Here is a 12473-nt window from a genome sequence, read left to right on the forward strand (position 1 = left end):
TTCACATGAAGCAGATTGTGAGGCTTGTTCAAGTGGCAAGAGCCACTCAGTGTGTGAAACTGTCAGGTAATGTAACTGCTTGCAGGGAGAAAGACCACCTGTCACAACTATATTGGCTATATCAGGGATGGGCGGGATCGAACAACTATCAAACATCAGCCAATGATTGGGCTAAAGAAAGGGGGCGGGGCCACAAATGTAGCTCCTGCCCAGACCCCATCCTATTGGCTGGTATTTAATAGCCGTTCAGTCCCACCCACCCCCAACATCACCGCTGAGTTTTGACATCTGGTCTTTTTCTCTGCAAGCAGTTACATTATCTGACAGTTTCACACACTGAGGCCTCTGGCAAGCCTCACGATCTGCTCAATGTGAAACTGTTTCACAGACAGGATGGGCTACACACTCCTTGGATGCAGAATTTCAGAGCAGATCTCGGGAGACAGCACAGGGTAATTAGGGTGTGCCCAGGCACACCTGGCACACCTGTGCACACCTATGCTTCTAGCACTAGACCTCCTCTGTAACTCTAAACAGGTGAGCTGTAAGAAATTTTTCAAGTACCATAGTTTGTCGCCATTCCATAAGCGTGCGCAATTTTAACCAGTTCCCAACCGGCTCACGTCTTTTTACAGGGCAGAATGGCACCCCTGCACGAAACCCTGTATATATACGGGGTTCCCTTTAAGAGCCGCCAGAGGGCGCGTGCACGGCGGATGACCCGAAGTGCGTGGCCGGCGGTCACGATCACGTGCACGAGAGCCAGCACGGGGATTTGTGTGTGTAAACACACAAATCCCTGTCCTGTCAGGGGAGAGGAGAAATATTGTTTGTTCCTCCCTTAGTCAGTCCTATCCCCATACAGTTGGAACACACTGAGGGAACACACATTTAACCCCTTGATTGTCCCCTAGTGTTAACCCCTTCGCTACCAGTGACATTTACATAGTAATCAGTGCATATTTATAGCACTGATCGCTGAATAAATGTCAGTGGTCCCAAAAATGTGTCAAAAGTGTCCGACCTGTCCGTCGTAATGTCGCAGTACCGCTAAAAAAAAAAAAATCGCAGATCGCCGCCATTACTAGTAAAAAAATAAATTGCCATAAAAATGTCATAAATCTTTCCCATAGTTTGTAGACGCTATACCTTTTGCACAAACCAATCAATATACTCTTATTGCCATTTTTATTTACCAAAGATATGTAGAAGAATATATATTGGCCTAAACTGATGAAGAAATTTGTTTTTTAAAAACATTTTTGGGGATATTTATTATAGCAAAAAGTAAAACATATTGTTTTTTTTTTCAAAATTGTCGCTCTTTTTTTGTTTATAGCGCAAATAAATAAAAACCACAGAGGTGATCAAATAGCACCAAAAGAAAGCTCTATTTGTGGAAAAAAAAAAGTATGCAAATTGTGTTTGGATACAGCATTGCACGATTGCGCAATTAACAGTTAAAGTGCCAAATTGTAAAAAGTGCTCTGGTCAGGAAGGGGGTAAAACATTCCTGGGCTGAAGTGGTTAGTGCAGCATGTTATGTATCTATTTACTCGGCGTAGCATCATCTTTCCTGTTTTACAAAAAAATTGGTGTAAATATTGTGTTTTTGTTTTCTTTTTATTCATTAAGTGTATTTTTTCCAAAACTGTGCAAATACCGTGTGACATAAAAAATTGCAACGGTCGCCATTTTATTCCCTAGGGTGTCTGCTAACAAAATTTATAGTGTTTGGGGGTTTTAAGTAATTTTCTAGCAAAAAAAAATGATTTTCACTTGTAAATAAAAAGTGCCAGAAAAGGCTTAGTCTCCAAGTGGTTAACTTATCCAAAAAATAAGAGAAAAAGCAAGCCAAGGTAAGTATAACTCCGCGTACACAGGGGCGGACTTTTCGATGTACTAGGTCCGGTGGACTTTACGACGGACTTTCCAACAGACTTTCAAATGAACGGACTTGCCTACACACGATCAAAGTCCGACAGATTCGTACGTGATGACTTACGACCGGACTAAAATAAGGAAGTTCACAGCCAGTAGCCAATAGCTGCCCTAGCGTCGGGTTTTGTCCGTCGCACTAGCATACAGACGAGTGGACTTTTCGACCGGACTTGAGTCCATCGGATAGATTTGAAACATGTTTCATTTCTAGGTCCGTCAAACTTTTGGGGAAAAAAAGTCCGCTGGAGCCCACACACGATCGAATTATCCAATGGGGTCCGGTCCGCCGGACCAAGTCTGCCGTAAAGTCCGCTTGTGTAAAAAATACATGAAGGTAAAAATACTTAAACCTTTAGAACAGGCAACCTTAAAGTGGATGTAAACCCGATTTTTTTTTTTTTTAATTAAGGCTTGCACCTTGTACAGTATAGGATTTCATGTCATCTGTGCCCAGTCTTGCCACAAAGAGTTAATCCAGCTCTGAGCAGTCCTCTTATCTTTTTTCGGTGAGATAAAAACTGACAGACAGAGAAAAAGGACTCTTCCCCCTTGCTGTGAGTGACGGGTGATTTACATATCTCATGCACAAGCCTGAGAGAGGCTTTCTGTGTACTTCAGATCCCCTCCTCCTTTCTTCTCTAGCTCTCCCAGGATTGACTGCTCCACACCTCAGCATGATTGGGCATGCTGAAATCATGTGGTGACTTTCCTGTCTTTTCACTGGATGTTAGAGAACATAGCAGAAGTTCAGTGTTAGAAATACACAGGAGAAAATGCATACTGACAAGGGGAGTGTAGAGGTGGGCGGGGAGTCTACTGACATCACGACTCCACCCACCGAGCTCCAGACAACAGACCCACCCACAGAGTCTGCAATTTTTTGGGGTCTCATAACAGACAGAGGGGAGACATTTGACAGGTAAAGATAGAGATACATGCAGGAGGCATGTATATCCTTATAGATAACCCCTATGGCAGGAGTTTAGAAAGGATGAGCGTGGGTTTACATCCACTTTAAAGAGGTGGAGATCTACCTGAACAGCATGGGAGAAGTCAAAGATCACTGGGCCTCCTCACACCTGATTTAAATCTCTAATTGCCATACTACCATGTTGCAATTGTATGCATTGCACAGCAATAGCGACCCATTCAAGCAAAATGGGACCACTGTACAAGTGCCCCACAACTGCATGCTTCTGCGGGGTCCAAGGGGTTAAAGCAGGTGGTGAGAAAACAACAACACTGCCTGCTTTAATTCCTCGTTTACTATACTACACAGGGTTGCAGGGCACTTGCGGAGTGGCCTCATTCACTTGAATGTGTCATCCTTGGCAGGTGCTACACCCACCAACCATGGCAGAACGTATAACTCCTGCTGCGACATGTGTACACCCCTGGCCACTGCAGCAAAAGGGGTGCAGTTGGAGTGGGGTGATGAAAACATGTCTTAACTATGGGGTTTTACCACCCCCCCAAACTGCAATTGTAAATTACCCATACTGTTCTGAGCCCCCTATAAGGCTGCTTTCTCACTGATGTGCTGCGATTTACCTGCACTGCATGTGTAGCGCAGTGCATCTGCCACTTACCTGGGTTTGCTGCGCTATACCATAGACTTATTATATCCTGCAGGTGTGGTGCACTTTCCTCCTGCATTCAGAAAGTGCACCAAACCTGCGGGATATAATAGAAGTCTATGGCTAAACGCAGCAAACTCGCAGGAAAGCTGCAGGTACACTGCCCTGTGCTCATGGTGTGGGTAAACCACAGCACATCAGTGTGAAAGCACCCCTATGCTATTATGCCCAGAGTATTTCTTTACACTGACCTGAAGATCTCTTCTCTCCTGCTGCTGGCACCACTCTGGAGACCAATAGATGGGATAAGAGATGGAGTGCACTTAGTAAAACTTCGCATGGGACAGGAGCCAGCACTACAGAGGAGGCATTGGCTCTTGCTGCCTACTACAGCTCCAACTGTAGTCCCTCTGCATTGCACTCTGATGCTCTGGAATGGTGGGTCAGAAAGACCGGGCTGCAATCTATCAGTCACCTGGCCACGATCTACTGGTTGCTGACCCTTGCTTTAGAACAACTTTAACCACTTTGCGGCCGGCCACCATCAAATGACGGAGGGGGCGGTGCGGCTCTTGTTCAGGGACGACGTCATATGATATCGCCCCAGAACGGACACTCTCGCGCTGTTGCTAGGACACGGCGTGACCCCGATCTCTGTAAAGAGCCACGGCTCTTTACCCATGTGATCAGCTGTGTCCAATCACAGCTAGTCACGTGTAAACACAGAGATGCCGGTAATTGGCTCTCATCACCTCACACTGATAGAGCATGTGGTGAGGAGAGCCGATCAGTAGCATCTCCTCACAGGGGACATCCAGACATGATCATCAGGGGACTGATCATCAGTGCCCTGATTACAATAAAGCGCTACAGTGCCAGCAATCAGTGCCCACAAGTGCCACCAATTGGTGCCCATTAGTGATGCCAAGTCAGTGCCACCTATCAGTGCTGCCCATCAATGCCCATCATTGTTGCCCATCAGTGTCACCCATCAATGCGCATCAGTGCCGCCTATCCCTGCCGCCTGTCAGTGCCCACCAGTGCCGCCTATCAGTACCCACCAGTGCCACCTATTACTGCCCACCAGTGCCACCTATCAGTGATGCTTCTTAGTGCTCATCAGTGCCACATATTAGTGCCACCTATCAGTTCCGCATATTAGTTCCTCATCATCATTCCACCTAATCAGTGCTGCCTCATCAGTGCCCATAAGTGCCACCTCATCAGTGCCCATCAGTGCAGCCTATCAGTGCCCACCAGTGCCACCCATCTGTGCCGCCTATCAGTGCTCATCAGTGCCACCTATCAGTGCCCATAAGTGCGGCATATTAGCGCCACCTAATCAGTGCCCATAAGTGCCGCCTCATCAGTGCACATCAGTGCAGCCTATCAGTGCCGATCAGTAAAAGTTCTCTAGCATGTCTTTTCGACAGAAATTAATCTATCAACATCTATCGATCAAGGAGGGGCCACTCAAAGATCGAAATCCAGCCAGCCCCTGCTGAACTGTTCAAATTTCAAACCATCTTGGCCCAGCACAGTCAGCAAATACAGAATTGCCATACAAACCAGGCCGACCACTTAATTCCTCTGTATGTTGTGGGAAAAACAAGCTGCATTATAGGGCCTACAGAAATTAACCGCTTGCTGACCAGCTACCGCAGTTCTACTGCGGCAACATGGCTCGGCTGCGTGAATCGCCGTTATGTTACGTTGGTAACATATTTGCCAACTAGGGCCGATGCAAGTGCCCGGTGGTCGCGATCACCACCGGGCTCCTGCGATCGCTCGGGGCACCCGGACAACCGGGATCTGTGTGTGTAAACACACAGTTTCCCGTTCTCTAACAGACAGATTGTCTGTTCATACAGAGTATGAACAGCGATCTGTTATCTCCCCTGCACAGTCCCCTCCCCCTTCAGTTAGAACACATTAACCCCTTGATCGCCCCCTAGTGTTAACCCCTTCACTGCCAGTGACATTTTTACAGTAATCAATGCATTTTTATTGCACTGATCGCTGTAAAAATGCCAATGGTCCCAAAAATGTGTCAAAATTGTCCAACATGTCCGCCATAATGTCGCCATCCAGATAAAAATTGCAGATCGCCGCCATTACTAGTAAAAAAAAAATAATTAATAATAAAAATGCCATAAAAATATCCCCTATTTTGTAGACGCTATAACTTTTGCGTAAAGCAATCAATATACTCTTATTGCGATTTTTTTTTTTTTTTTACCAAAAATATGTAGAAGAATACATATCAGCCCAAAGTGAGGAAAAAAAAAAGTTTTTTTTATATACTTTTGGGGGATATTTATTATAGCAAAAAGTAAAAAATATTGCGTTTTTTTTCAAAATTGTTGCTCTTTTTTTGTTTATAGAGCAAAAAATAAAAACTGCAGAGGTGATCAAATACCACCAAGTTCTATTTGTGGGAAAAAAAGGACGTCAATTTTGTTTGGGTGCAACGTCGCACGACTGCACAATTGTCAGTTAAAGCGACGCCGTGCCGAATCGCAAATAGTGCTCTGGTCAGGAAGGGGGTAAAATCTTGTGGGGCTGAAGCGGTTAAAGATGATGCACTAAATTGTTCAGTAGTGTCTGCCAGAGTAATTTTTAATGTAGTATAAAGGCAAAGTTTTCAGGCAAAAACATGCAAAACATTTGCAGGGAAACAGAAAAATCAGCACTGACGTGATCATGTCTATTTAAAAAAAAACGAAAACACAAAAAGCATATAAAACACATAAAATTGCTTTCATTTTCACAATGAACTTGCATCACAAAGTGTGAATCCAGCTTATGCCATTTAAAGCGGAGTTCCATCCAAAAGTGGAACTTCCACTCATTTGTCTCCCCCCCTCCGGTGCCACATTTAGCACCTTTCAGGGGGGGTTGGGTGCGGATACCTGTCTTTGACAGGTATCCTGTCCCCACTTCCAGGAGTCCGGGCCACGGCGAATTACGTCACAGCTCGGCTCCCTCCTCCTCCCTCCTCCTTCCCCTGCGGCTGGTGCTAGTAGGAGAGCGCAGCAGTGCCTCGTGCATGCGCAGTAGGGACCTGGCATGAAGTCGTAATGTTTCACTGCCAGGTTCCCTTACCCGCAATGGCCGCGGCAGCACCCGATCAGCCGATGGAAACATCAGCTGGGGTGCCGACATCGCTGGACTCCAGGACAGGTAAGTGTCTTATTATTAAAAGTCAGCAGCTGCAGTATGTGTAGCTGCTGCCTTTTTACTTTTGCAGGGGTGGGCAGACCTCTGCTTTAAAAAGCTAAATGGTTAGCTTTTATTTGTGAAACTGTAAGCTGTAAAACCTATTTTGAACAGTAGAGGGCGCTCCAGATTTGTTAAATCAGTGTTTCTCAACTTTTTTTCAGGCAAGTCACCCTTGAGGCTGGGTTCACACTGGTGCGACACGACAGCCGTCCTACTTTGGATCCGACTTTGCCCTGCGACATGAAGCCGGCATGTGTCCGACTTTCAATGAACGGGGATCCGACTTGGATCCCCGCCAATGCCGGCACTGTGTTTGGTATGAATCTTTAGGGGGGAACTCCGCGCCAAATTTTAAATAAAAAACCGGCATGGGTTCCCCCTCCAGAGGCATACCAGGCCCTTGGGTCTGGTATGGACCTTGAGGGGAACCCCCTACGCCGAAAAAACGGCGTGGGGGGTCGCCCCCAATCCATACCAGACCCTTATCCGAGCACGCAGCCCGGCCGGACAGGAATGGGGGTGGGGACGAGCGAGCGCCCCCCCCCCTCCTGAACCGTACCAGGCCGCATGCCCTCAACATGGGGGGGTGGTGCCTTGGGGGAGGGGGCGCGCTGCGGCCCCCCCACCCCAAAGCACCTTGTCCCCATGTTGATGAGGACAAGGGCCTCTTCCCGACAACCCTGGCCGTTGGTTGTCGGGGTCTGCGGGCGGGGGGCTTATCGGAATCCGGGAGCCCCCTTTAATAAGGGAGCCCCCAGATCCCGGCCCCCCACCCTATGTGAATGAGTATGGGGTACAGCGTACCCCTACCCATTCACCTAGGAAAAAAGTGTCAATTTAAAAAAAAACACTACACAGATTTTTAAAGCATTTTATTAGACAGCTCCGGGGGTCTTCTTCCGACTTCGGGGGTCTCTCCGGTTCTTCTCCACACTCTCCGGATCTTCTGCCGGGCTCCTCCGCTCTCTTCTGCTCTTTTGCCGCTCTTTTGCTAAAGCGGAGGAGCCCGGTCTTCAATCTTCTGCCTTCTGCCCTCTTCTCCTGATGTTGACACGACGCTCTCCCCGGCTGGAATGCTCTCTGTGCGCTCTGCTCTGACTTATATAGGCGGTGACCCCGCCCCCTTATGTCGTCACAGTCCCTGGGCATGCTGGGACTGTGACGTTTTAGGGGGCGTGGTCATCACCCGATGACCACGCCCCCTTATGCCGTCACAGTCCCAGCATGCCCAGGGACTGTGACGGCATAAGGGGGCGGGGTCACCGCCTATATAAGTCAGAGCAGAGCGCACAGAGAGCATTCCAGCCGGGGAGAGCGTCGTGTCAACATCAGGAGAAGAGGGCAGAAGGCAGAAGGCAGAAGGCAGAAGATTGAAGACCGGGCTCCTCCGCTTTAGCAAAAGAGCGGCAAAAGAGCAGAAGAGAGCGGAGGAGCCCGGCAGAAGATCCGGAGAGCGTGGAGAAGAACCGGAGAGACCCCCGAAGTCGGAAGAAGACCCCCGGAGCTGTCTAATAAAATGCTTTAAAAATCTGTGTAGTGTTTTTTTTTAAATTGACACTTTTTTCCTAGGTGAATGGGTAGGGGTACGCTGTACCCCATACTCATTCACATAGGGTGGGGGGCCGGGATCTGGGGGCTCCCTTATTAAAGGGGGCTCCCGGATTCCGATAAGCCCCCGCCCGCAGACCCCGACAACCAACGGCCAGGGTTGTCGGGAAGAGGCCCTTGTCCTCATCAACATGGGGACAAGGTGCTTTGGGGTGGGGGGCCGCAGCGCGCCCCCTCCCCCAAAGCACCAACCCCCCATGTTGAGGGCATGCGGCCTGGTACGGTTCAGGAGGGGGGGGGGCGCTCGCTCGTCCCCACCCCCATTCCTGTCCGGCCGGGCTGCTTGCTCGGATAAGGGTCTGGTATGGATTGGGGGGGACCCCCACGCCGCTTTTATCGGCGTAGGGGGTTCCCCTCAAGATCCATACCAGACCCAAGGGCCTGGTATGCTCTTGGAGGGGGAACCCATGCCGGTTTTTTATTTAAAATTTGGCGCGGAGTTCCCCCTCAAGAACATCTGAGCACAAGTCGCGTGCCAAAGTCGGATCATGCAAGACGGCAATCCGACTTTGATCCGACTTCAATGATAGTCAATAGGCTGAAGTAGGATCAAAGTCGGACCAACGTAGTACAGGGAGCATTTCTAAAGTCGGAACGACTTGTGTCGGACCAGTTAGGACGGCTCCCATAGGGAAACATTAAATTTCACACGTCATGCGACATGAGCTCCCAATGTCGGAGCGTTTGTCGGACCAGTGTGAACCCAGCCTTATAATTCTGCACAATCTCGAGGAATCCCATTCTAAAATGTAAAAAACTAAACAAATATTTTTACATAATGCAGCAGCATCCACAAATGTAGGACACCCAACGTTAGAGGTGATTTATTCTTCCAAAGCAAACACGCCTTTGCACACTGGTGCTGAAAGCGGAATTCCGCTTAAAACAAAAATATTAATAGTCAGCAGCTACAAATACTGCAGCTGCTGACTTTTAATAATCAGACACTTACCTGTCTCAGGGACCAGCAATGCGGGGGAATGTCTCCCCCTCCGCTCGGCAGCGCCGGCATTGTAACTGTGGACGCACGAGCCGCGCCGCACGCCGTGACTAGCCGCGCAATCATCTAGGACCTGTCACGTGTCCCAGATGATTGCCTAGAGGGAGGGGGGAGAGCTGATCTCCCTTCCTGCGCCGAGGGAAGTGACGTCAGGAGGCAGATTACGAGGGACCCCCTAGCAACAGGCCTTAAAGAGATGAGTAAAAAAAAAATTTCTACAAATGTTTTTTTTATTTTTTTTTTTTCATGTACATTAATGATTTTTTTTTGTGTGTGTGGAACTCCACTTGAAGTAGTCTAATGTTTCTCTTCTCCTTCATTTTCTCTCCCTCACTCAGCTAATGTGACCCCAGTGCTAATGGAGGGGAAGGGTAGTGGCAAACAAGGATGCTGTGCAGGTGCCCCAATGTCCTCCTTTTTAACTGATGATGTCATTGGTTGTTAGGACAGCTAGAATATTGTAATGGTGTACAATGAAAATGTGTGGCTTTATGTAATTAAAAGGCAGGCTTCACCCATCTGCTGGCTTGTGCACAATTTTTAGGCATTTTGCCAAGTATTGGTTGAAAAAGGCTATATTAGGCCCCTTACACACAGCACACACTCCACCAGGAGTCCTACTGCTTAGCAGGAAATCTGTCTGCTGATCCCCGCTGAGCAAGCAGATGTCTGGTCCGTGTCTGCTCCACTTATGTATAGCGCACACAGACACAGCCCACTCTCCTCTATGGGTGGTTGGATGTGAATGAATGAGTGACTTGTATAGCGCTACCTATGCAAACTGAATTGCCTCGGGGCGCTTTTTGCTGCTGGTGTCCATCTGTGGTATAGCGTGGTCCTTTACCCCGTGGGGTCCCAATACACTTACATACACATACAACATACACATATTTGGCAAATTTTTTTCTGACAGGATCTAACTAACCTACCAGCATGTCTTTGGAGTGTGGGAAGAAACCGGAGTACCCAGAGGAAACCCACACAGGCACAGGGACAACATGCAAACTCCAGGCAGATGGTGTCGTTGTCGGGATTTGAACTAGCAACCCTTTTTGCTGCTAGGTGAAATTGCTAACCACTACACCACTGTGCTGCCCACAGTGATGTAAACGGATCGCCTATCTATTTACACCCAACTGCCATCTGATCCAATCCGCTAGACGTATGGAGAATGGATCCGGATTGGATGTCAGCAGGTGTAAACAGACACATGTCCATTTACATCTGCCACTTAATGGAGGGTCCAATCGGGTTCACCTGAAAAAACTGACAGGTGGACCCAATCAGACCGCCCATGTAACAGGGGCCATAAATTATACATATATTTAGTTAATTTCATATGAAAGGTTTTCAGTGTTTCTTAAAAATATTTCTGTATTATTTATCTTTTTTTCAGCTGTAAAAAAATATAATTAGAAATATGTTAATACAATCTACAGTGGGGGTCAGCAACTCGTCGATTTACCAGTAGATTGCAGCCAGGTGACTGGTAGATCATGGTCTGGGCATGCTGACCTGTCATCGCAGAGCATCAAACAGAGTGCAATGCAGAGGGACTACTTGTAAAGTTGGAGCTGTAGTAGGGAGCAAGAGCCTCTTATCCCGGCTAGCGGTCTCCAGAGTGGTGCCAGCAGGAGAGAAGAGATCTTCAGGTCAGTGTGAAGCAATACACTGGGCATAATAGTATAGGGCTGCTTTCACTCTGATGTGATGCGGTTTACCCACACCACGAGCACAGGGCAGTGTACCTGCAGCTTTCCTGCACTTAGCCATAGACTTCTATTATATCCTGCAGGTGTGGTGCACTTTCTGAATGCAGGAGCTTTGGTGCCCTTTCAGAAAGTGCACCACGCCTGCAGGATATAATAGAAGTTTATGGCAAAGCGCAGCTAACCCAGGAAAGTTGCAGATGCATTGCGCTGCACCCACAGTGCAGGTAAACCGCAGCACATCAGTGTAAAAGCAGCCTTATAGAGGACTAAGAACAGTAATGCTGTGTATACACGATTGTACTTCTCAACGGAAAAAGATATGACGGCTTTTCCAACGGGATTCCGCTCAAGTTTGCTTTGCATACACACGGTCACACAAAAGTTCGCTGAACTTATGACTACGACGAGCTGAGAAAATGAAGTTCAATGCTTCTGAGCATGCGTCGAATTGTTTCCGAGCATGCGTAGAAATTTTGCTTAGGAATTGCACAATCGCATTTTCGGATAGGAACTTTTTCCGACCGAAAAATTGGGAGCATGCTCTCAATCTTTTGCTGGCTGGAATTCAGCCAGCAAAAGTCTGATGGAGCATACACACGGTCGCATTTTCCGATGAAAAACTCTTATCTGTCTTTTGCGGGCCAAAATTCCGATCGTGTGTACGTGGCTTAAGGGTTTATTTATTTATTTTATTCTTTTTGGGGGTTATTCTCCCTATAATGATTTAAATGTGGTAGTTTGTTTGTATTTCAATGTTTAATAACAAAAATAAAAAAATTATTTGAATTAGCGTTAGCTGCAGTGGCCAGGGGTGTCCACATGTTGCAGGAATTTTATGCCCTGTCATGGTTGGTGTGCGTAGCTCCTGCCAAGCATGACCCATTTAGGTGAATGAGGCTGCTCTGCAACCTTGTGCAGTACAGCAAAAAGGAATTAAAGCAAGCAGCGTTATGTTGCAGCGTTATGTTGCTCCACAGAAGCAGTTGTGGGGCGCTTGCAGAGTGACCCCATTTACTTGAATGGGTTGCGATTAGCAGGTGGTAGCACCCACCAAAAGCAACAGGGGGGTTCATTCCTGCTGCGGCATGTGTACACCTTTGACTGCTGCCTCAGCAGCTAAAAGGGGTAGGGATTGGAGGCAGTAAAACCGCAATTGAATTGCAGGGTTTTACCATCCCCCAACTATGTGTGAATGAGCCCTATTGGTGCCGCTGTCGAATGCAACTAAGGACTCATTCACAAGTGCAGCAGGCACTGCTGCTCCTCTGAAAAGCGATCCGAGTGTGTTTGACAGGTGGTGAATAGGTGATATGTTGCCTCCTCACCACCCGGTTTAAACCCACGATTGCTACACAGTACTACGGCAATTAGATGTTTAAATCAGATGTGAGGAGGTGACACTGTACCCAGTGA

The sequence above is a fragment of the Aquarana catesbeiana genome, linkage group LG01 (assembly GCF_042186555.1).
Source record: "Aquarana catesbeiana isolate 2022-GZ linkage group LG01, ASM4218655v1, whole genome shotgun sequence".
In the NCBI taxonomy this organism is placed as follows: domain Eukaryota; kingdom Metazoa; phylum Chordata; class Amphibia; order Anura; family Ranidae; genus Aquarana; species Aquarana catesbeiana.